We start from the raw sequence: 26,171 nt of genomic DNA, 5'->3' as shown, positions 1-26,171 counted from the left end.
GATTTTACTCTTTTGCAAAATAGCCTTTTTATTATTTTGATATTGATGTCAAATCTGGGTAGTTCAAATTCCTTTTTATTGCTTTGTATGGTATATACTTGTTAAGGATTTAGTGCAACTATAAACATCTCCAGAACTCCCCATAGTAGGGATAAACTGTGAATTATGGACTTGTTAGAATGGGCTATTTCTTTAAGGCAATCTGAACTTCTGTAGCTATTCATAGAGATTGTGTAAAATAAATCAATATTTGTCTGTAAATTTACATTGAAGAATTGCTTGGGTAATTGCACTGTTATTTGCCTTTTCCTGAGTAAATAATACTAAACAGTTAGATGCTTTAAACTGCATTCTTGAGTTTATAACTTCCTGAAAAAGAAACTTGGTTTATGTGTTGTATACATTCCTTAGTCCATGAATATGTAAAATCAATAATCAATGCTGATTTTAAGGCATCTTTGCTTCAGGTTCTCTATTCCCCAGACTGAAATCCTACTGCATCCCAGTGGTACATAGCTGGTACTGATGACACCTCTTACATCATTGTCTGTCATCAATAGATCTGACAGCTTAAAGTCAGAATCACTGTACATTTTCTACAGACATGGAAACTGAGACATACAAAGCTGAGTAGACTTATCTGACTGGCAGTTTGAGGTACACCCTCACTGCCCAGGGCACAGTATGAAATGGAGCAGAGCTCAAGGAGTGTTTGGACAGCACTGTCAGGCACAGGGTGGGATTGTTGGGGTGTTCTGTGCAGGGCCAGAGGAGCTGGACTTCAATGATCCTTGTGGGTCCTTTCCAACTCAGTATGTTCTGTGATTCTGTGGTCAGGAATAGGTGCCAGGGCTTCCGAGCAAGGAAATCATGCTGCCTTTCTGTTTGAATGGGCTAGTATCCAAAGGGAGGGGGCAGAGGCTGGAGCAGGCTCTGCTCGGGGGGCCCAGCAATGGCCCAAGAGGAACGGGCAGGAACTGATGCCTGGGAAGTTGCAGCTGGACAGGAGGAAGAACTTCTTTGCTGGGCAGTGACCCAGCCCTGGAGAGAGAGCAGAGAGGGTGTGGAGTCTCCTGACTGGAGATCTTGCAGAGCTGTGTGGACACAACCCTGTGCCATGTGCTGTGGGATGGCCCTGCTGGGCAGGGAGGTGGGACCAGATGAGCCACTGCGGGCCCTTCCAACCTGAACCATTCTGGGATTCTGTAACCTCATTTGAAACAAAAATTATATTCCTTCACTGTACTGGCTTGTTTACCCCTTTCATCTGAAGGCCAGTTCCTCCTCTTACCTCCTGGTGACCAAGCAGGTGAACACACCAGGCTCCATCCCCGGCCCCTCGCGTGTCTCTGCACTGACCCACACACCCAGCAGCAGCTGTGCAGGGTCCTGGCTCTGTGCTCACATCTCACCCTCAACCTGGGGAAGGCTGTAGAGGAAGTGTTGGCTGCATGGTTCCACTAAAGGCTGACTGAGTTTGCTGTCAGAAATGGTAAGTGGTTTGATATGGTGTTCCCCAAGAATTGATAACAGGACTAGTGTTATCCTATAGCATAACTTATGCATTGGTTGTTAATCGGAGTATGCTTCTGTGTCTGAGAGGGGTTGAAGCTAGGGAAATGCAGTATCCCCTATACATCTTGAGTTTAGTTAAGTGTTTGGTGTAGGGAAGAGGAGAATTATGGAATAGTACAAGAACTTCAAGGTGGAATATCACTGGGAATTGGATATAGCAGTAGTGCCCATAGTTTTTCTGTGCCCCTTTTCTCCTGTGGAAATTTTCCTAGGGATTTTATAGCAATTTGGTTTTGTCTTGTGAAATATTAGGAGGCAGATAAATACTGCAGAAGTTAAGTGGCCAGATATTGTGATGAAAAATGAGTAGATAAATATAAGTAAGGGTAACCTCCAGATAATATATTTCATTATGACAGATAATGGATTTTTAAAAAACTAATTAATTTGTTATGATGTTACAAAAAAGTTTGAATCCCTTGCTCAGGAAAACGACGTGATGTGTTTTTGTACCATTTTCTGTCTCATAAATGGAAAATTCCAAGACCTATCACAGAAATACATTTGTAATATTATCATAGAATCACAGAATGGTTTGGGTTGGAAGGAAACCTAAAAATCATCTCGTTCCACCCCCTAGTGGGCAGGGACACTTTCCACTAGCCCAGGTTTCTCCAAGCCCTGTCCAACCTGGCCTTGGACACTTCCAGGGATGGGGCAGCCACAACTTCTCTTGGCAACCTGTGCCAGGGCCTCCCCACCCTCACAGCCAAGAATTCCTTCCCACAATCCCATCTATCCCTGCCCTCTGGCACTGGGAAGCCATTCCCCCTTGTCCTGTCCCTCCATCCCTTGTCCCCAGTCCCTCTCCAGCTCTCCTGGAGCCCCTTTAGGCCCTGCCAGGGGCTCTCAGCTCTCCCTGGAGCCTTCTCTTCTCCAGGGGAACCCCCCCAGCTCTCCCAGCCTGGCTCCAGAGCAGAGGGGCTCCAGCCCTGGCAGCATCTCCAGGGCCTCCTCTGGACTCTCTCCAGCAGCTCCATGTCCTCCCTGTGCTGTTCCCCAGGGCTGGAGCAGCTCTGCAGGGGGGTCTCAGCTGAGGGGGCAGAGGGGCAGAATCCCCCCTGCCCTGCTGCCCACGCTGTGGGATCAGCCCAGGGCACGGGGGGTTCTGGGTGCCAGCTGGGACACACTGAGCTTCTTGTCAACCCATGTGTTTATACACTGAGCTTTTACACTGCACTTCTCAAAAAGAGGAAAGTTTGTTATAAAATGTCATTGTTCTTGTTTTGTTTGTTCTAGTGTTACGAACATTAAATACTGGGGAAGATGTGAGCCCATGATTTCAAGAACTCTTCAGTTTCCAAATGACCTTTCTGTTGGATATCCTTTTTATTGGATATGGCACAACATGTTATTTGAAAATAATAAGGTAAAAATTAATATGAGACTTCTGTGGTTTTATATGCCACATTTTTAAACCAATTAGGATATTAATATTGATTAATTTTGGTTTATTTTTTCTATGCATAGTTTTTAAAAGGTGTGCTTATTTCTACCTACTTTTACCAACAAAAGACAAATCATATAGCTAGTTGCTTATGGTCATCTGTCCCAGTCCTAATCTTCTTGAAGTCAATACCGTTGATGAGTTCAACAATATTGAGAACGGGACTGATTCTGTTGGCAGCTGAGAAGAGGATTGGTTCTACTTGGAGGTTGAGTCAACTAAGGTATGAAGCATAAGCTGGATTTCAAACAAAAGCCTTTTGACATGTTTTGTTGTCTGATTCCAAGTTCCTCACTGTGTCAGTGTTATCATTACTGTTATCATTACTGCTGATAAACCAACCTGACCTTTGCATGTGGATTTTTGTCTGGGTTCAAGTATTTTTGTAATATTCTTACCCAGTCATGGATGCTAACTTGCTATCTATTTGCAAACCTTTTGTGTCTTATTCTAATTAATATTCACTTACCATGAGTTGGAGAAGAATGTTTGCTCTTTGAATTTTCAATCAATCGAGCAAGAAGATTGAAAAAAACCCAGTCTAGCAGTGGTGTTCGATGTGACACAATATTTAAAGGTATATGACAGATAATAAACCACCAGGGTGTATGAACTCATTCAACATTGAAATCCTTAGCTGTTTTAAAATAAAACTGACTTTTCAGTAATTTTCTAGAGGAGGTTGTTACACAAGCACAGGGGAACACACCTGGAATATGACAAGTGGTATCATTTTGTTTATCCATAGAACTCTAATCACGTAAGAATAATATATTTCCTTGGGTTGAAAGATGAGTGTGGGTTTTCACATTCCACAAGTGAATTTTATTTAATGAAAACCATACAAGGTGTACTTGTGTATGTTTACTTCAAATACCATTAAGCAGCTCACTTGATAGTTTAAATATGCATTTGTTTATGTTCTCATGGCATCACAGAAATGAGACTGGGAAGGAGATGAAAATGAAACATTACAAAGGAATTTGACAAAAACAGAAGGGGAGACATTTATTTCATTAACAAGATTTATGAAGGAACTAATGAGCTCTCTCCTGCTTTCTACCAGAAACTTATTGCTTCGCTAGGGTTCAAAACACTTTCAGAATCCCCATGAGTGCACCTAAACTGGGAGGGCTTGGTTGTTTCTGTGTGTTTGCTGACAGGATCAGCCTTGTGTTGCTCCTAAAGCCAGCAAGCATTCAGCATTTCATGTTGTCTTCTGGAGGCTTGCAAAGGCATGTATTCCTGTGGGAGCTCTCCAGAAGTAGGGTCAGGATAAACTATTGGTGCAAATAATACTTTCCAAGGCTGAAATGTCTGGATAGTTTCAGTGTTCCGATTACTTAAATTATATTTGCAGTAAATGAGTTTCTGCTCATGAAATAGATGTAATGATATCGGGACCTAGAAAGGATGAAAAAGTAGATATTTAATAACCTGAGTTCTCTTGAAGAGTAGCATTGTGGGGTTTTTCTTTGCAGAAACTGGCTAACTACTGACAGAGTGGTTTTAGACCCTTCTGCATACTCAGGATGTAAAGCAGCACTGCCCTCATAAATGCACATCTTTAACAGCAATTTGAAGTGTTGAAAGACTAGCAAAAAGAGAGATTAGCTAGAAACATAAATACCCCAAATGTATTCAATTACTTTCAATGACAGTGATTCAAACAGGAGCTCTGAGAACGGTGACTTTGCTGCATAGAGGGGTGGGGTTGTGCCAAGGCAGCTTTAATGCTGCTTCACTTCACCGTGATCTTGTATTAGTTAAGTTTAAAATTGTGTTCCCTGGCAAACCATAAAAGATTTCAAAAGTATTAGACACCCACTTTTGTGCTGGAATTTAATATGCAACTTTTTATTGGAAAATAATCGTTCTTGTCTGGCGAAATCCACCATGCAATATTTCTGTTAGTAGGCATAATGCAATAAAGACAGGGAGGGCTATTTATCACTACAAATTTTGAGGATTTCAGGATTCTTTTTATTATTTTAATATATTTCTTTGGTATTAAATCAGAAAAATGATAAATTACACCTGTCGAGGCGGTTTTTCCTTTTTCCCAGAAAATGATGTACAACCTAATTTCACTGGTCATTTTGGCTTTTAAAGATATGTATTTTTTTCCTATTAAAAACTCTACCAATAGGGGTTTTTTTTAATAATAATACTGAAGTACTTTTTATTTCAAACATATGAAGTAGTTTATAACTACTTCCTGGCATTGCAAACTTTGGCCTTTTCACATTATATTAGGATTTTTTTAAAAGACATTAAGTATATATTGCTTTGAAAGAAATAGAGTATTGTTAAGAAGCTAGATCCAGTGGATCAATTTTCAGTATTTGAAATAGATTAAATTGTGGCTAGCCTGAAAGGTTACAACAATAATTTATTTCATTTCAGTACTTTCCTGTACATAATCAGCTTTTACACAGTCTTAGAAATCAGTATTTTTCTTTTTTTAAGTGTATAATCATCTTTTTCTAAAGGATAATGTAGAATTAAAAGCAAAACATAATTTCAGCAACTGCAATATATAACAGGAAAAAAAGAAGAAAAACCATAAGAAGGTATCAACAACAAATGATTGGGGCTGGTGTCATGGTTTACATTGCTTTCACAATTATTCCAGGTTTGCATATTTCGAAATGTATTAGTCCAATCTGATTTCAAAGCTCAGTTATTTGAATTATAAATCATTATGTCCCTCCTAGCTGATCAGTTGTGAAATATCTTTGAATTCATTTGCATAATGGAATATGTTAGTCGTTCCTTTATGTCTGTGAAGCCACAGTGCTCCCTCATACATGTTTAGTTCTTTCTACTAATTAACTTTTCCTCTGTATATTTTTGTAGCAAAATAAATACAGTTTCATTATTATTTTGTACAGTAACTTGGGATAAAATACTTTTAGTCTCTCAAACATTCTTAATCCTTGTCTTTGTTAGCCTTGTGTTACAAAAGGCTCTGCCTTGTAACAGGGCAGGGAGCCAACTCTGTAGCTTTGCAATATAAAACCAGGTAATGCCATGTCGGATGTTATGGATTGACAAGAGAAACAACTCTCAAAACTTGATTAGGAGATTTTCCAATAGAAGGCAGCTATAAAATCTGCTCTTACAATTTTACCTGTTTAAAAAGAATTTAATCTACTTAAAATGAAAAGGGAAATTGTTTATTCCCATAAAAGTTATTGAACTCTAGTCAGTGATGTGCAGGAATGGCAGAGTGAAGCAAGCACTCAGAAAAAACCCCCAGTAACAATGGTAAGTATTGTGGGTATTTGTGAAGTCTCTGTGTGTACAGGACTGCAGGAACACATCCTGGGTGTTGCTTATGAGCTCATCAGTGCCAGCAACATTGCTCAGTGAACTACTGAGTCCTGTGTTTGTAGTATTCATTGTAGAATATACAAGCCCGTAAGTAGTTTCTTCATTTGGTGCCTTCCATGCTTAGGAATATTTCTGAAGTTTTGAAGTTTGAGTTTTTCTATGGCATTTCTGAGAAAGTGCACTGATGTACTGGGATATTGCAAAACCTTTTATATCCCCATTTTAGAGATGCAGAACTGAGACAGTGGAATTTAACTGAGTTTCTGTAAGTCATACAGGGATTTCATGTCAAATGAAGGAGAAGCAGGAGTCAGAAAATCCCAGCCATTGTTTTGGCCACTCTCGTGCTCCTGTTTTGCAAACGTGGCTCGCAACAGTTGCTGCTTCAGTGCAGAAACTCTCAAAGGTGCCAGCATGGCTCTTTTTGCAAGACACAGGGTTATCGCCTGTATCCAGCCCCAGATGCTTGAATCATCTGAGACAGGGAATGTGTGTGTGTGTACCCATGCTGTTAAGAGATGTCATAATTCACAGAGCTAGGAAAGGATTTGAATTGTAGGAACAGGTCTGAACCATCTGATTTAAGGGCTTCTATAACAGAGTTTTTGCGAACTCAACTTTTTATTTAATATGATTTCTTGTGCTTTTAAAAAGAAACCTTAAGAAAAATATTATTTTGTCATATGTAAGTACCTAGAAGATGTGATCTGCAGAATTACTGCAGTCCAGGAGATACACTGCTCCTGCATCAGTGTGCAGCTCCCTGGGTCCTTGGTATCCAGGCAGGTGCAGACACACTGGAGCTCATCTTGCTCGACCAGGGCCAGGAGCTTTGACCAGGGGTCAGGTGCCTTGGCTGATCAATGTACAGAGTACCCAGCAGCCCTTCCCCAGGGCCCGTGGGTAGCAGTGCGGTGGCTGAGGCCAGGTGAGGCTGCAGTTACCTGGGCTGTCACCAGTTAGCCAGCTGTGCAGTGGAAGATTTCAGTTCATGCGTAGCAGGAGTCAGTTAATTTGCTTTCTGCTTTATCAAGTTTGAGAAACTGGAGTTTCCGTGGAAATGCTCATTGATACATCCAAAATTCTCAGCTGTACCCTCTTGGTATGGACTTTGCTATGGCTCTGAGACTGTATGCTTGTAGGAGATTTCCATTCAGATCTTACATGTCTGAAAATACTTTCAAAGAATCATAGAATTGTTAGGGTTGGAAGGCACCTCTGGAGATCCAACTCTCCTGCTGAGGCCGGGTCACCTGGAGCAAGTGTCATAGGAGCATGTCCAGGTGGGTTTGGAATGTCTCCAGAGAGAAGACTCCATGATGTCCCTGAACAAGCCTGTTCCAGTGCTCTGCCACCCTCAACGTAAATAAGTTCTTCCTCACATTGAGATGAAACTTCTTGTGTTTTAGTTTATGGCTGTTGTTCCTCGCCCTGTCTCTGGGCACCACTGAAGAGTCTGGCACCATTCTCTGACACCCACCTTGTAGATATTTATATGCATTGATGAGATCCCCTCTGTCTTCTTTTCTCCACACTTAACAGGCCCAGCTCCTGCAGTCTATCCCCATCATAGAGATGCTCCAGACCCCTCCATTATCTTGGCCTCCTCTGGATTCTCTCCAGGAGCTCCGTGTCTCTCTTGTCTTGAGGAGCCCAGAACTGGAGGCAGCACTGCAGATGTGCCTCCCCTGACCACAGAGGCAGGATCCCCTCCCTGACCTGCTGCCAATGCTCTTCCTGATACCCCCAGGATCCCATCGGCTCTCCTGGCCACAAGAGCACACTGCCAGCTCACAATCAACCTGTCATCCACCAAGACCCCCAGGTCCTTCTTCTCAGAGCCGCTCTCTAGTAGGTCAGTCCCCAACCTGTACTGCTACCTGGGGTTGTTCCTCTCCAGCTGCAGGACCTGCACCTGCCCTTGTGTATTCATGCTTAATTGGGTGCTGTTACTTTTCAGTCTGTGTTTGGCCCAGCCACTTGTGAGAGTCTGTTCTTTTCCTGCCAAGTTATGTGAAAACAAGCACCGAAAAACGAGAACATCGTCCTTGAAGGAAGGATCTTGTATAAACTGAAGTTAATTGGGGCCTCACTGTTGGCTGACGGCCCTCCAAGGACACTTGAAGGAGAAAGTGAAGAGGAGGAGGATGAAGTAATCCCCCAGACTCATTTAGGCCCCGAGGCATAGCATGAGGGCACAGAGACATTCCAGAGTACCCACGTGTGTGCAGAAGAGGCACCACTTACATCACGGGGGGAGGGACTGGCTGGGCGGTGCTGGCCACACCTGCCCAGGTAGACATCACAGGTTAATTGTATAAAAAGCAGAGAGCTCTTGCTGGGAGCAAACTCAGGCTTCACGTGGAGGACAGCAATGCCTTGGCAGGAACGCCTGTTACCATGTGAGCTGCTGATGCATTGGGGATGCAGCTTCTGCTATGGGGAATTCTAAGCATACTGGGGTCGGTAAGACAACCTCATAAGTAACACCTGAGTGAGTGGGGGGTTACCCTGGGGGCTTGTTTCCCTTCTCTTTCCTGTCTCTTGGTTTCTTGTTTTGTTGGTTACTTGTTTGTAATAAATATTGTTTTGTTGAACTTTCAACAGTGTAGTGGTTTCCGTTCGACTGTCTCCCTGTTACACCTTGTTGAACCTCATTAGGTTTCTCTCTGCCCAATTCTCCAGCCTATCAAGGTCCCACTGAAAGGCAGCACAGCCTTCAGGTGCATCAGCCTCTCCCCCAGTTTTGTATCATCACCGAACTTGCTGAGAGGCCATTCTATCCCTCCATCCAGGTCCTTCATAGACAAGCTGAATAAGGCTGGGCCTGGTATTGCTCCCTGGGGAACCCCACTGACTACAGGCCTCCAACCAGACTCTGCTCTGCTGATCCCAAGCCTCTGAGTTCTGCCATTCAGCCAGTTCTTGATCCACCCCACTGTCCATTCATCCAACCCACATTTCCTGAGCTTACCTGTGAAGATGTTATGGGAGGCAGTGTCAAAAGCCTTGCTGACTTGAGGAAGACAACATCCACTGCTCTATCTTAACTTTGGTTAAGTGTTTAGCATAGCTTAGTATGCATGAGATGTATTTTTATCTGTTGTAACTGAAACAAATTGTGGTTTTTGATGGGTCTGGAGGATCACCCGTGTGACTTTGAGGCTGTTACCTCAGGGCTGCAGCAGTGCCATTGCCAAGTACCAATCAGCTCCAACGCAGGCACTTGCAAAACCACTTTTTTTATGTGCTGATGACATGGATCTGTCTGAGGAACAAACACCATTTATTATCCAAAACTTTCTGTGTATTTGTAAAAGTCATTTAGTTCATTTGTCTCTTCTGTGATTAGAACATATGCTGTGAAAAGTAATTGCTTTCATTAATATCAGATTATAGTCTAAAATGTTCTAAAGAATATCTGTATTACATATATTTGTAGATGAACTTCAAATATTATTTTAATGTACTGTTTCAGGATTTTTTTTCTCCCTAAAAGTTCCTGAAAGTTTTCCCAGCCTGCCTGTGTAATTATAATGCTGCAAGGCTGCTTTTCCTTAACACCTGCTATGTACAGTCTCCTGAAAAAGCTTGTGAAAATAGACAGTGAAATCTATGCTTCAGAATCACACAGTAAGTTTTCTTACTATGTTAAAAAGTGTGTGTAGTAAATTTTGTAGAACACTTAACTTTTCCTACACTCATTTTTTGACAGAGGAAGCACTTCCCTTTCCTGGATGTCAGTGAGGATTTGAGCCTCAGTGGCCCGAGGTGCTGGACAGTGTTCCACACTGGCTCACTCAGCTTCTCCTGGGCTTAGGTAAGGTCATCTCCCTTGTCCCTGAGGTACCTCACTGCCTTGTGTAGTGCTGTGAATTTTTAGGGTTATTAAACCAATCAAACAGCAGTTTATTTATACAGTAAATATGTTACAGTTGGTATTTAAATCACTGCCTATTGACTCCTGAGATTTATGGCATTGAGCAGCAACACTGTATTTGGTGCCTTCTGTTTGAAGAAATAAGCATCATGAGTTTATTTTTTGTATTGTCTTAAAAGTTTACAATATGAAGTGCCTGAGTGTTTTGCATTTCCAGGTGACATACTGACCAGGCCAGAACCTCCCAGCTTCTGCCAGAAGGTTTTTTATTTCACTTCTCTGTGCAAGTTCCCAATACACAAAGATCTTCAGAGTTTTAATAAGCATTGACCAGAGTTTGGCAGTACAGGGAGCAGCACTTAAACTTGCACTTGGGGTTACCTTTTGAGTTGTCCTTTGCGAATGAGAGAGGTTAGCAGGTGTAAAAACAGTGCATGCTTTAGTAGCTGGATGTGATGAACTTAGTCCAGGCACTGCCCTTGGTCCCCAGAGCTTTGCCTGCCTGGTTAGAGCTCTGTTGTCCAAACAGAGAAGGCTGGGCTTGGCAAAATGAGCACCCAGACAAATCCTGTCTTAAAGAAGCTGATAGTCAAGACAGTCATAAGCCAGCAGTGATTGTTCCTGCTCTTGCTGATCATGAGTGCCTGTCCCATCTACTGCTGAACCCTGCTGGAAACAGGGAATTCCAAGGCAAAATGGAGCCACATTGGTCAGTGTTTCCCTAAAGAATGCACCTGTGAGCGGGACCTGGGTTTCCTTGCAGCTAAACTGCTTTCAGTACTGGCTCAGATTTGTATAACATAGGCATATTTATAATATAAAATGGGCTGTGCATGCAGGTTCAGTAATTTTTCCTACAGGGGAAAAAGAGATTTGGTAAAAACAACATCACAGGTGTTAAAAATTACTTCTCAAAGTAGAAGCTGGATAAATGGGTGTCAGACAAAATGCAGACTGGCTATAAGCTGACAAAGGCCATTGTGATTCCTCTGGATTAACAGCTCCACAAGATCTGGAAAAAGCATACATCAGTCCTGTGGCTGTTGTCCTTCGTGTTCCTACTGGAGTAAATGTGTTTGGGTTTAAACTGACAGAAAAGCACAGCTAGAGATACAAACAGGTAGAAGTTGTGTTTTAGAATCCAAATTTTAAAAATAAGGTGTACACAAACTGTCCTTTCTGTGTGCTTGTGCAAGCATTAAATCACAGTGTTCTTACCTTGTGATTCAAAAGGTACTTTCAAACCATGAAAACTGGCATTTTTAGACAGAAAAGCATTGTACTAATTGTCTTCTCTGGGCTTTCTATGTGGGTTGTTTTTGGTTTTTTTTTTTCAAATTAAATGAAGAGATTTGTATAAAATCCTTTTATATGAATGATAAATAATTTACATGGAAACAAAACTAAGATTAATTTTTATTGGTGGGGGTTGTTTTAAGTAATTATGCAGAAGCATTTTTGGAGATTAGTTGAATACAGTAAATTGAGAATATTTCCATTTTAAGTTAGGTGCTGTCAGTGTGACTGGCAAAATTTAATTTTAGTGGGAAAGAATGGTAATATCTGGATGCCACATCCATGGAAGTGGCCATGGCCATTTTGGGTGGGCCTTGGAGCAACTTGGTCCGGTCGTGATCGTATGATTCTATGATATTGATATTTGCTTCAAAATGCACTTTGATTTGTGTTGAGTTACTTAAACCTCATATGAATATAATAAGAATTTGAATTCCTTGTGTGTCCCAGGTTGTGTTTTGAATATTTTTGTGGCATTTAGAATTGCATAATTTTGTCCAAGATCCTTAGTCCAAGATGTTTTGTGTGAAGTGTACAGAAAAAAAACCTAATAGAACAACATTGGTAAATTTATGTTTAAATAATTAATAAATTTTAGTCACTTTTTTCTCTGCACTACCAAAAGAAGTAGATGTAAACTGTAGGAAATACCTCCAGGAGCTTACAAGCTTACAACAATTTACCATGGGAGGTTTGTTTAGGATAGTTTCTTCCTTTCCTTACTAATACTGTGCTGTTCAGGTGATGTGATGTGGCTTGTTCAGGAGTGAAAAAGAAATGTATAGGCAGTAATTTGTGTTAGTTTTCTAAAACTTCCACATTATTTTATTAATAGGACAATACTATAGAGGATCCTAATTGTATATTCTTTCTCCCCTACCTACACTGAAATTTAAAACAGACCTAGCACATTAAACTTTCCCTTACCCAATTCCCAAAACTAGCTGGTTTGGCATTAAAGTGTTGGTCACAATCAGCATTGGACATGCTGGTAGTTCTTTGGTTTTCTCAGCTGTTTGATAAAGTATGGTTGAGATTCTGCCTTGGGAAGGAGTAATCTTGAATTTGGATGTGGACACCTTCTTCCAAAGGTATACAGCACTCTAGAAGAGGTGGAGTGTGACTTTTCCTGTCCTGGGACAGTTCATGTTTCTCCTGAGAACTCTGTAAATGGCATCTGAGCCCTGGTCCTGCACAGGGCAGGATCCAGATGGCTCCTGTTAGTCTGTACTCTGGCACAGGACAACACCACCATGGGGCTCTTTCTAAATGATTGGGCCTTATTTTTTTTTTTTTCTCTGAGGAAAATCTGGTAAGCAATTAAAGGGAGAAAAGCATCAGGAAATGCAATGCACATAGAAACAGGAGTGTAAGAGGAAGCTGATGCTGACTGAGCAGAGATGGGGAGCACAGAAACTAATGGTATATTGGAACTGCTTGAGGAGCTGGATTGGCAAAGGGAAAAGATGGAAACAAAAAGCTGGACTGGAAGAAGACACAAGGATCCAGAATGCCAAATAAAAATACTGACTCCAGTTGAAAGGAGCAGAGGAAACAGGCAAAGATGGAAAGGAATGGATTTCCCAAGTCCACCTTTGCTGCTCCTCAGTAGCTTTGAAATCCAGCACAAATCCCCTCACCCTCTTGGGTTTGCTGCAGGTGCAGGTCACAGATTTGGGCAGATCCTTCACTAGTTTAAGAAAGCTCTTGGGCATAGATGGCACTTTGAAGGCTCCGTGGCTGAGGTGACAGTGCAGCAGCAAGAAGTTACTGTGAATGTATTTCCTTTGCTTTTAAAAAAATCTGGAAAGCCCTTTATTAGAGGGGAGCAGTTCAGGTCACAGAGCCAGGTATTCAGGACTGAGGAAATGCCAGAGTTGGGACTGTCACTGCAACTGTCCTCTCCATTGTAAATATTGACATTGTTACGAGGCAGTTTTAATTGCAGGATCACAATTATATCTCTCAGAGGATGTTTGACTCTTTCAGTTCAGAAGATGTGTCATTCCAGCTTCATGAAAAGCCACTGAGTATTTTGATTTTTTTTTTCTGTGTTATTGCCTGGCTTTGTCAGTCCCCTCTTTGCTTTCTGTCGTGACTGTTTGTTCTTCTTGGCATTTTTTCTTCTTGGCTTTTTCTGTCATTCTTACTTTCCACTGGTGACTGGGTGACTGGTTTGGTCTGAGCAGCATCCCTAAAAATAAGGGGCTGGAATTAGATCTGTTCTAAGTGTGGAAATCAAACTGTGAAGCTTACACCAACTTTGCACAACCAGTTTAACACACAAAAGCTTCCTCCTAACCTCACTTGCAACTTAGTTTCCCAGACTTTGCCGATGAAGAGAGGAGGGAAAGAAGCCCTATAGCAAAGAGCTCTTTAAAGAACATAAATTAAATTCCTACTCTGAATTAGTCTCACGGGGAATCAGCCTGTGAGAGGCAGGCTGCCCTCATTAGGGCCTAAAGATAAGTAGTGTGAGGAGGGATCCTCATGCAAATTGCCATTTCTAAAGAGTCGTTGTTCATGGTTACTGATTCAGTTTCATGACAAAGCACAATCAATCCAGACTTCTAGGATATCTTTCAGCTGTCTAACAAACGAGATCTCTTTTTCCCTACTCACTCTTTTTTCTTTTATCCTAAATTCACACCTTCTGAAACAAATGAGGCAAGTGTCATATGAATGACCCCAGCACAGTCTGGATTCATTTCCAGGGCAGCTTCATTGTGTACACCAGATAGGTAAGAGGCAGGAAAAATAGCATATGAGCATAAAAGATTGTGATTTAAATATCATACTCAAACTACACATGTGGAAAAGCCTAATTTATTATTGTAGTTTTAAATTTACCATTTTCTAACTGTTGAGTCTTGACTTTCCTACGTGAATGTTCTTATAGGGCAGTGAATAAATGTCAGGTTAACAGCAGAAACAGAAATATGGAAAGGAGAAAGGTGTGAAATGCGGAGACAAGCAAGTCTCAGACACAAGTTGTTTGGAATCAACAATTTGTGTTCTTTGTTTATAGCTCAGTAAAAATACATTATACCTCAGGTTTTTGTTCCTGTAGGTCACCTGCAGTTCTGGGATGTCAGTGAGATCTCTCTGTGGAAGCCTCGGAGCCTGACCCTTCTGAAGAAGTGCGAGGATGATGTGTGCAATGCTTTTGCTGGTTTCTTCTGGTTTCTTTTCCTGTAGGTGAAGATGGGTATGAGTTTGAGAACTTCATGCTCCCCCTCTAAGTTTCATTTGAAAGTGTGATTCAGATACTCAACAGTAGTGTTGAACAAAAAAAAGCAAAAGGTAGGGTTTTTTTCAAGTATAGGGGAAGAAATTATTGATGGGAAAAAATAATAGTGAGGCAAGGATTCAGCAACAAGTCTGGCAGCTTTTCTATCAGTCTCCCTTGACTGTACATACCTGTATACTTATATACATATGGATTTATATACACATATACCTGTGTACATGTATCTAATTAGGAATGTAGACAGTAGAGATACAAGGGCTATGAATACTATTCTAAATAAACTTTGTACAAAGATTTTATAAGGACCTTGAGATTTTCCAGTGCTTTGCAGATCAAATGACCCCATTTGAAGCTCATTTATTATCAAAGGGACAAATTTTTCTTCAGTGATAGCTTATCTGTTCCATATCTAATATCCCCTTTGCCACGCAAGTGTCCTGTTTGTGTATATTAACATATTTATTTGGGGGTATGAGAAGGCATGTAACAGAACTGATAAAACACTACTGCTTTAAAGTATTTTTTTTTCAAACAAGAATTTATTATATAAATCAAGACTTTATTAAATGGCTGGGCATATATGTATAAATAGGAACGGGTCTTGAAGTATGGCACCCTTAAACTGAACAAAGTGATTAGGATAACTGATAGCTAAATAAGGTTTTTATGTGCCTGTGGGAGCCATATTAGGATTGATTTGACAAGGCAGTTCAGCTGTGGCAACAGTCATAACATCTAACACAACATTATGTTTTATTAGTAAAATCCTTAAGTGTAGCAAGCTGTTTGTGTCAAAACAACAGTATATTTTAGGGAAGAAAAAGACTTACTAGATAGAAGCTGCATCATCAGGAATGATAATGTATTAGAGCACTATTGCATTAAAGAGATCCCCTTCTGCCACCACTGAATCAGTAGTTAACAGTGCTCACTGGAGTGCTCACTTCAGCTACACGGGGTCGTCTTGAGGAAACCCTAACAGTAATTTTTAATTTGCTGTTTTAAAATATAATGGCAATACTGCATCATCAAATTTATCCATTTTTTTCACAAGAAAATAAACAGATATGCTCAAAGTATTTGGCAAATAATTTGGCTGCAGTACATCACTGACATTACTCAAAGATGCACATTTCAGAGTCATCACTTGAATTAAGCTAATATTTTTCTTAAAATAGTACTAAGGTTTATTTCAATAATTATTTACTTTTGGTTTCCTTCTTTGTTGTTGCTTTATGTGTTTAATAGTAATCACTTTTTATTTATAAAATAGACTCGGTTCATCCATCTTCAATCCATCTCTCATGTGTTCAAGTTATAAATCCTAAGAATTAGAACAGAGAGGTCATTTGGTAGCATTACCCTTTCTGGAGGAAACTGGATTCCTCTCTGTGTGAGGATTCAATTTATTAAAATAATTTTACCATTGCCCTGTCTGGATTGCTTGAAACTTTCTTAGTAGAGAAATTTTAATGGAGTGCCAGTGATATATTCCTAAACTAGCAAGTTCTTAACGACCCTGGAAAGTGACTGCTTGATTACACTTTAACGGTATTTGCAAATAAAATCACAAGTAATTAAGGGGAAATCTCCAGGCTTTTGAGCAAGTTTGATGCATGATAACTGCCTGATTCAGCTTCATCTAGAGTAATGCTGTGTAGACAAGAGCTACTGAGATCAATAGCAACATAATGATAGTGGCAGAATTAAGTGAGTAACCTGAGAACTGTGTCTTCAAAATGCATGCAGCTGCCACCAGCCAGGGCCACACAGTGCACTCCTGCTTCCGTCCTAAATGTTCATCAAAAGACGCCCTGCAGGAAAATGGAGTTAGATGCTCTTTATTGCTGATCGTGTCTCTTGCCACATTTATCAGGGAAATTGGATTAGCAGTTGGCAGCTGCAGGTAGACAAGGTTCTGCAGTGATTAAATATGCAGCTTGGCTGCATTTGTTGTGACAGACCTTTAGTAAATTCTACTGTAAGCACCATCTGTCTAATTTGTATAAAGAAAACTTGGTGCTTTAAGCTACTGATAAAGAACTAAATCTGTTGCTTTATCATAAACAAAACTTTTGCTCTAAATTACCTTAAACACAATTTATTAGGTTAAAGCTATTTTTCTATCATAATGAATAAATAATACATGCAAAAATGCTTTCAGGTACTTCATTTTCCACGTACTGAAAAACAAAAACAGTTCAGTTCTTCAATAAAATGCTTAGTATTACAATCCATGGGGAGATGACACTGTTAAAATATCACTACGAAAATGGTCCAGGACTGCCAAACTCATTTAATTTGTGGATTTTACTAGGACTTTCTTACTGGGTAGGTGGTTTTTTAGGTTTTTAATATTTCTGAAATACACCACTGAAAAACAACTGTAACAAGGGAACTCTTTCTTTTTAAAATATATCTGTAATCATTACATCTGCATATAAAGCATATATTTAGGTTTCTTTTCCAGAGAGTTCAAATGTAATTGAGGATGGCTGAAGTAATTATGTGTGTATGTGTGTTGCTTTCCTCTTTTCTTATTCCTTTTTTTTTTTTTTTGCTACTTCCTTCTTCACATTTTTGTATTAATAGAAAGAATTTCCAGTAGTAAAACAATGCCTAATTTTCTCCTAAGAATATCCAGGTTTCTCTTGACAATGTGGTTAAGCAATCTATTGCCTGGGCAGCTGGAATCTCAGTAGTACTTTGTTTATAGTTGTGACATCATCAGATTTGCTAGAAATGCCTGGGAAAAGGATCTGAAGAAAAAGCAGTTAAATAGCAACTTGCTATCTTTAGCTGGTTTGTAGAAACTCCATGCTGTTAAATTATTTAAAATCCTTGATTTTCAGCTTGCACACATTAAAAGTTTTCACACTAAGTGCCAAATGTTGCAAACAGCACTTTAACAGAATGATTTTGCTTTGATCCCTGTAGCAGTTCCTGAATAATTTATCACAGGTTATTGCCTTAATTCTGGAGAGGGATAGAGCAATAAAGGCAGATGAAAACACTCCAGTTGAAACACCTTGGGGCCTGCTCATTCCTCTGACACGGCTCTTTTGTTGGAACTATTTAGAGGTTATTAAGATGTGTCTCCAGAATTAAGAGTATGCTGTAAGGATGAAGACAGCCATCTTAATTCTAAAGACAAAGCACAATGACCCTTCACCTTTTTTTTCCTTTGTTGTTATTATATAGTAGAATTATGAGGGTAATATTATAGCTGCACCCAGTAGTGCCACTATGGTTAAGGGTCTGTCAGACTTTTCATTACGAGCCCCATTTTGGGGGTGGGGGGCGTGAGGAGGCTCCTCTGTTTTAGATTGTCTTAGTCAGATGCTTGGCACATGTTGGCAAATTATAGGGGATTTTCTGTAGATATTTAAATCTTCAGCTCCTTTCCTTTGAAAAAATCCATTGAAAAATGTTATTCTGGACTTTGAAACAAAATACTTGAATTTATTTTTAAAAGGGCTTTGTTATAATTAAATCTTAAGTAAACCTATCACTGACATTCAGGGAAGGATATTTCAAAAATTAAATCTGAACAAAATTCCTTCATTATCAAGAAAAGTAGTGTATAAACCCCCATGCTCCTAACAAGCTTCTCTTGCTGTTTTTCTTGTATTTACTGTTCTTCACTTCTCATCTCACTCATTTGGCTGTTGCTGGTTGTGCCATTCCCTGTCCCGTTGCCCCAGGAAGGGCTGGGGGGCAGCTGGGAAGGACACAGTAGCTTCTTGTATTCTTCACTTTGCTGGTGAGTCTGCAAGGCACTCCAGATGCCACAGGATGACACACAAAAAGTAGATGTATAAGTGTATAATGTTGTTTGTCATTAATAAATTTTATGCACATAAGTGCTATTTGATTATTCTTAGTGGACTAAAACTAGATTGTCTTAGGGTTTTAGGGGGAAGGTTCTTGCTAACTGTGACCTAAGCAAGCATGGAATCTAGGGTGATTTTTGCTTCTATTAGAGTTTAAAGATATTTTTACCGGTGATTTAAATGGATCAGGACTTGTTCAGGATTCTAGAGGCTATTCAATGGGCTATTTGTCTGGCACCGACTGTGGCAGTGTTATTTTACACAGTTGAGGTCTGATGGATCCCATCTAAACCACTGGTTTGCTGGGGTTTTACAGGACAAGAATATTATGGTGCCTTGTAAATTGAGGTAATTTATTAAGAATAGTGTGGGTTAAGAATGGTATGGGCTTGTTAATAACAGCGTCTGAATTTAAGTAGTAGAAAACCAAGAAATGTAGTTTATATAGTAGCTGGTCGCCTTTCTTTAGAGTTTGAGGTCCAATGGTGTCTGAAGTTGCCTGGTGTTTTTGTAGCTTCTCAGAAATCTGGGGCCAGAGTTTAAAGGAAGTTGCACATATACTTTTATTAATAGTTTTTAAAGTCTCACAACCAAACTGTTCCTTTTTCACTCTTATTTGCAAAAGCGTTTTCTTGCAACTAGTTTTTTTTATAAAGATAGAATAAGCGTGTTGGAGGAATATGGATTGGGTTGTCCTTTTCTAATCCACATTCTAAGCCACACTAGGATGGGGAGCTCTTTCTCCCTGAGCACATGCTCAAGCAAAGGCAAGTCCATGTCTTGCCAGGGGCTGTAGCTCCCCTTCTCCCAGCTCCAGACCTCCTCTGTCCAACCTTGCTTATCTCCTTTTTTGTGGCTGGAATGAGCAAAGGAACCCAAATCAGTCTGGAATATTTCCACTCCCTTGTATCTATTGCTGCATCTCTCCCATGAGAGAGAAGTATCAAGTGTTGCTTCTGAGTTCTTTTAATTCTTTATGTTTTGGCCACCTTGTCTGCTAAAGTTATTTTCTGTGTGGACAAAGCAGCACACCCACCAAGTATGAAAATACAGATGAGTATGAAGTTACAATTTTATATTGCATCTTCTCAGTATTGAACACTTCCTCTCTAGTGATTTCAGAGTCCCATTAAAGTTAATGAGAGTTGAGACCTCTGAGCATCTTTGCAAGTTCAGGCCATTTCAATGCACAACAGAAAGGAAATGCAAATATTAAAATACTCCCAGCTATCTCACTGGTGTTTGCTAGAGAACTCAGTTTGTCCTGGGATAAATCTATTTGTGTGCCACCCAATTCAGCTGGACTGAATATGTGAATCTTATCTTCTGTATTTCTCAACACTGTAAATATTACAGTGTTAGCACCACATGGTAGTACATTATTGAAAACTCTGGGTTTAAAGAGAGAACTCCTTACTGATTTTTTTGCCATGCTTCTATGATTATTTTTTTTTCCAGACTGCAGAACTGTGTCCTTTTATTGTGAAAAGAAGTACAAAACCCACCTGCAACACATGGATAAAATTCATTAAAACTGCTGAGTTGTCAAAAAGAATATTTAGGTCTGAGTAAATTGAAAAGTTTGTTTATGTTGTTAAAATATTTTTCATTCACTAGTGTTTCTTATTGATGTCTATTAATCATCCTGAAAACATCCTGTTAGTAGGGGCTAATTGTCTATGCTTACAGTATTGACTGCATTTGAGCTGGAAGGACTCTGAAGCCACACTTTAGTCATTAAAAGGGGAAAAAATGCTTCTCAGAACTAATGTTAACACAGATAGATTTGCATAGTCTTCTCTAAACAAAGTGGTTTTTTGAAGAAACCTAACTTGGAAAATTACTTTAAGAAAACCAAACAGAACAACAAAAGGTATGTTAAAATAACAGTACAATGGGAGTCTTAGTGCAGCCTTAATTGTAGCTTGTTTTGAGTATCAGTTAGTCTTACACCTCATTCAAAATATTACAAGCTTAAATTAACATTTTATTGTTATTATTACTTTAAATATATTAATACAGGAAGCACTTTTAAACATTAATACATCGTATTCATATATTATATTTTAATATGCGTTATTCATTATGAAAGCATATCAAATAGTCCAAAGCATTTCCTAAGCATTTTGCCAGTGTTAGCACTGGAAAACTTGTGTAAATCGTTTGTCCAAGGATCTTTGTGATTTTTTTCTAAAAAAAAAAAAAAAAAGGTTTGAGCGAGACATTTAAACTAATGAATCAAACTCAGGTCTGTGGTCATCATTGGCTGATTATTACCCATCTGCTGCGTGCTAACGTGAAAATCAATTACCGGGTCCCTCCGCCCTGGCCCCGCACGCTGGCGGGCCCGCGGGCTCGCCCGGGCCGAGCACAAAGAGCAGCTCCTCCCTGCTCGGGGATGTCCTTTGTGCCCGCACAATGCCCGCTCTGTGCACGCGGGGATGCCAGGCCCCTCGCATTAGTTTAATAGTGTGGCACAGTGGGGAAGAGGAAACAAAGCTAAATGAACTAATGTGTAATCAGCTGAAATTACAGCACAACGGACACCGTGCAGTTAACTGGGAAGGACCACGCAGAGGTCACTTTTCTGTTGTGTTACACTGCTAATCTAGCAAACGTATCCAAGGAGGTTTCTTTCCTTCATAATTCCCTAACGCTTTCATAAAAAGAAAAAAAAAAGCCATGTCTTTAATTCCAAACACAATGTACCTACATTTGGTTTAACATCAGAAGTGCTTAAAAAATACTATACAAGTGCTATCTGGGGAGATTTCTTTCTCTGGTATGAATCATGTCTTTAATTTAGTCAGTTACTTTCTATTTATGTCAGCTCTATTAATATCACAACACTTGCAGTCATCTTAACCCAGAAGAAAACAGACATCTGAAAACAAAACCAAAATCTTTACATTGTAGTTTTCTTCAATAGGTAGTGATAATGAACTCTGTTTGCTTTAAATATTGTATACATTTTTAAGCTGACACATATAATAATACTCCTGGGTATTTTCTTAACACTACAGAGAAATGTTTTGTATTTTTAAGAAAACAGTGGCTGTAGTTCTCTGTCAGGCACACAGTCATATTGGTAATAAACTGCTGAAGTACACGTTGTGAAAATTTTTGTTTTATAATTTAGATCTCACAAAACTATAAAAATTAATTATGTGTTTGTTTTATGGACAGAAAAAATAACATTCAAGAACAATTAGTTTTAGTTTTAGTCCATTAAGAATAATCAAATAGCACTTATATGCATAAAATTTATTAATGACAAACAATTACACACTTTACAAGAAATCAAGCTTTTAAAAATATTTTTAAGTCAATTATGAAGCTCTACTGTTCACTAATAATCTTCCTGGTTAAGAAAGAGAAATGCAATTGCAACTAGGAAATTACCCTTTCAGGACTGAAAGGCTGTACAGCAAAGCCATCCTCGGGTGGTGGGGAGTTAGGATCCTGATGACCATTCAGAAAAGCCCTATTAAAGACCTTCACAAGCTTTCAGTGATTCTATCTGTGTGCAGGCTCAGCTTGCAGAAAGTAAGTCCAAAACAGAAAGCAGTGTAATCTTTATTTCTCCTAGAATCCGTGGAAAGCATCCCTTATTTTCCGCTTTAGAGGACTAAAGAGAAAGAGCCCCACCACCACCAAACCACTCAAGTCCTGCAGCCAGGCTGTGAATTAGCATCTCATTTTCTAGTGGGCACCACTGGGTACATTTAACTTTGTTAGTACTGTTCGTGCTTGTGTTACCCTAAAACTTAATAAAACAGGAAGATGTGCAAAAGGAGATCAGTGCTGCTCCCATTTCAAATTGGTTTTACTTTGTTTTTCCTAGTACAGCACAAGTGTTGTTTTCCTGTGCAGAACTGCAGATCTCCAGCTGTGGGAGGAGCAGCAGAGACTTACCTCCTCTCCATTTGAAAAAAATAGATGCGTCCATGGAGGTGGCTTTTTAGAGAAGGATGCAGGATATATAATCCTCTGGACCCTCTCCTGATTTCTTTTTAATTTATTTATTCCTTATACTTTATGAATTAAGTTTACTTCAAATAAAGAAAAACAGCCTCCAACTTTTGGATTTCATTATTATATATTTGCAATAAAGATAGATTGAAATGTAGCTTTGTGTGGAATTCAAAGCTCAGGCCTTCTCAGTTCCTTTTCCCTTGTACAGATACAAAATATTTTCTTCCTCACTTTTGGCTGTAAAGGATAAGTGCATGTTTCTGATCAGTGGATTTCTCCTCATTTGGATGAACCCAGCTGCATCCAGGTATTGATCCCAAGCATTACAGCAGAATGAGCTGCTATAATCACAACTCTTATTTACTGTAGATAGAGACAGAAAGGTAAACGGGAGGGGAAGGGAGGATCAGGTGCCAGTTCTATCATATCTAGTTTAAATACCCTTTGATTAACACATTTCTTTTGTAGTTTCAAATATATAATCAGAAAATGGTTTTAATAGCAAAGAAAAGCTGTTTTACAAAGATGTTTTATTCTGTTATGTTTGGGGCCCTAGTATTTCAATATTGAAAATGGCAAATACAGAATATTAGCGAAAATAAATTGCTAGTTATATTTGTTAAATAAATAAACAATACAAAGAGGCAAGGGATAAAAAGTTAAGCTTTTAATATAAGATGATGTTTATTCTGTATTGAATACTGTCAGAAATAGTCACTTGTAAATCATTGGCAGAAGAATGTCTTGATAAACTTTTCAAGTGATTTCAGGAAATATTTTGTGTTTTAGGCCTGTCCATAACAAAACAAATTGCACTGGGTAATCTCTCACCTGATCGCAGCACTTAGGATTTAAGCTTTGTCCAGTAGATGGCAAAAATGAGCAGAAATAATTTCTTTGATGTCCTTTTGGTCCAGGGCAGGGAGAGGGGAGGCACGGGGGACACTGCTGTATCTTGTATTTTACCATTATGATTGAGTTATGGCTCGTGGTTTAGAGGTGTGTTGTCAGGTATGCTGGAGCTGTGCTACATTGCCAAGTGGGGCTGGTTTGTAGCAGCCTTGCTTATACTAATTGAGTTTCTCCAGCAAATCAGGCTCCTTGGAAAAAGGCCAAAGGCTTTTCATAATTGTATTGACAAGAAAATGAATATGATAAATGGTGTTCATTCAGCTGAGACAAGATTTATAGTTTTCCTCTGGCAAGGGATGAAGAGAAAATATTTATAATAATAGTAAAATTTGTTTTAAAGTTGTATTAGGTGATATCTCAAAAGACTTCATTAAAATATTTCCAAATATTTTAAGCAGCTTCAGGTTTTAAGTGTAGCATCTTCCCAAAGTATCTGGTAATGAACGATGAAAAAAAACCCATCAAACAAACAAAAGAAAACAAAACAAAAAACCCAAACCCCTGGATATGAAAGTCATTTATTCTTCCTGAAATATTGATATGTCAAGCTGTCAATGACGCTTGCAGTACCACAGCTTGAGAAAGTTTATTTGCCTTTTGTGTGCAGAACATGTGGACTCTGGAGTTTGTAGGTCAGTCCTGAGCGAGCAGGTGTGGCCTGGAAAACTCTGAGTACCCACTGGTATAGAGTCAAAACCTCTTTTTCCCTGACAGTGGTGCTTCTCCTTACATATTTTATTCTGCTATTTACTGCCAGGCTGCCTGGATAAGATGTTGATTGTTTAATCCAGTTTTTCCATACTAACACCAGACTGCAGTCAGAGGTCCACATGTCCATGGAGATTTCAATTGTGAGTTCAGGGTAATATCCACCTTTTTGTTCCTTTCATTTAGTGTTTCTTACAGTTAGATGGTAACCCATAGGCAATCTTTTCCTGTGTTCCTCCCAGCTGATTCTTAGTATTTAATGATTTCTGTTGTCTGTAAAAGAAAAAGGTTGCAATAAGAAAATGGGTTGCAAGAATTAAATTATTAGGTTTACTCAGAGATGCAGTCAGCTCAATAGCACCTGATATCTGTGGGTGAATGTATGAAACTGCCTATAGAAAATATCCATCTATAGACATACAGACACTGAGCTCAGAGAAAAGTGGGGTTTCATCTAGTGGTCATTTAAAAGTTCCAGTTGACCTAGATATTGGGTTGGCTGATCCTGTGCTGCTCTAGGTGTGGATCACCAGAATAAGCAATAAAATCTTTTTGCCAAACTACCAGTGTTACATATTTGTCCAAATTCATATCATATTTCTTAACAAAATAAAACCATGGGCAACAATAAGATGGCTTCTTCAAAATTATTCTGTTTTTGAAGAACTAAATTTTTAAGTCATGTATTTTAGCTGTTCAGGATTAGGTACAATCTTGAAAGAGCCAAACCATTGTAGAGGTTGAAGTTTCCTAATCACAAGAAGAGAATGCATTTTCTCATGAAGCAGTAATCTGTTTGTAAGAGCAGTCATTGCCTGTTTGCAGGGATTCAAACCTCAGTATTATTTTTTGCAGTTCAAATTCCTTTGAGCTTGAACTGACTGCTCAGGTTAAGTTCATGACTTAGCCAGATTCCTTGAATTTTGTGGTTAAAAATTATACTGTGCTTGAAACCAATTTATTCCATTTCATTCAATTTGTAAAAGAAACAATAAATTGCCGAAGCCTTTCTGTTGACCCCGGCTTTTATAAAATTTGACTATAGTTTCTAGTCTTTCCTGGTCAATGAATAGGACTCAATACTTTAAGTTTTTGAATTAAGATAGTGAATCATACTGGGTGTATGAGCAGCCTTTGATATTGCTGGCTTTTTCTTGGAGGGCTTGGCTGTCAAGTTACTCTCCTTGCCATGAGATCTGAAAAGGCAACTCCTTTCTGTCCCATGACAGTCCACCGTGGGGCTGTTGCACCATCTCCTGCAGTGTTCCTGGGGCTACTTGGAAGGTTGAGGATTAGGGATGACTTAGGAGAATTAGTAGCACAGCTCAGTTCTGTACCTTAGGTGGCATCTGCTCCATCTGGAGAATATGGACCATCCTCTGCTGACAGTGAGCTGGGCTGGGAGTCCACCTCAGCAAGAATGTAAGTGCCATTAGTGAGTTTTTAAAGGTGTGAGGTGGCATGGGTCATCTGTGCCCTTTGAGGCTGTTACAGGTAAGTGAGATTTGAATTTAAATCTCAGTTTATTGCTGGACAACTCTCCATGGTATGTTTAACTCCAGTTTGTTTGATTTGCAATATAAAGAACCCCATAAAGGAGCAAGAAGCAAGGCCTAGAAGTCATGTCAGCCTCTTCCACTCTGTACAGTTCCCACTGCAGAGCCTCGAGCAGTTGGCACAGGACTGACCAGCCTTTATTGGCTGACTGGGCAATGGCATTTTCCTAAGGATAGTCACCATTTCTGCTGTTTAAACAAAACAGAATTATATGACAAGAGACAAAGCTGAAAATTTAAAATTAGTTTATTATTAAACAAAACCACTGACTAGATTAGTTAGATCATGTTTTAACCAACCAAATCTGTTGGTTCCATATAAAAAACCTGTTTAATTCTTTGCCAGGCTGTGCTGCCATATTTCCATTTACCAGTCTGCATTCTTGTCCAAATAAACTCTTTT

At 39.4% G+C, this 26,171-nt stretch overlaps 1 long non-coding RNA gene across 1 annotated transcript in view; it reads left to right on the top strand.

Annotated features, from left to right (window-relative positions):
- Positions 1-26,171, top strand: part of LOC127462829 (uncharacterized) — a 47,905-nt gene that overhangs the window by 7,205 nt on the left and 14,529 nt on the right. Inside the window, exons 4-8 of the long non-coding RNA XR_007900567.1 lie at positions 2,815-2,944; positions 3,046-3,245; positions 9,837-9,991; positions 10,074-10,178; positions 14,605-14,728. This is a non-coding gene — a long non-coding RNA (uncharacterized LOC127462829). The remainder of the gene's footprint in view (positions 1-2,814; positions 2,945-3,045; positions 3,246-9,836; positions 9,992-10,073; positions 10,179-14,604; positions 14,729-26,171) is intronic.

This window comes from Manacus candei, unplaced genomic scaffold, assembly GCF_025592945.1.
Source record: "Manacus candei isolate 608988 ecotype Guabito, Panama unplaced genomic scaffold, ASM2559294v1 h1tg000141l, whole genome shotgun sequence".
Classification (NCBI taxonomy): Eukaryota; Metazoa; Chordata; class Aves; order Passeriformes; family Pipridae; genus Manacus; species Manacus candei.
The sequence above is the reverse complement of the archived record's forward strand: the minus strand, read 5'-3'. Positions and strand labels throughout refer to the sequence as shown.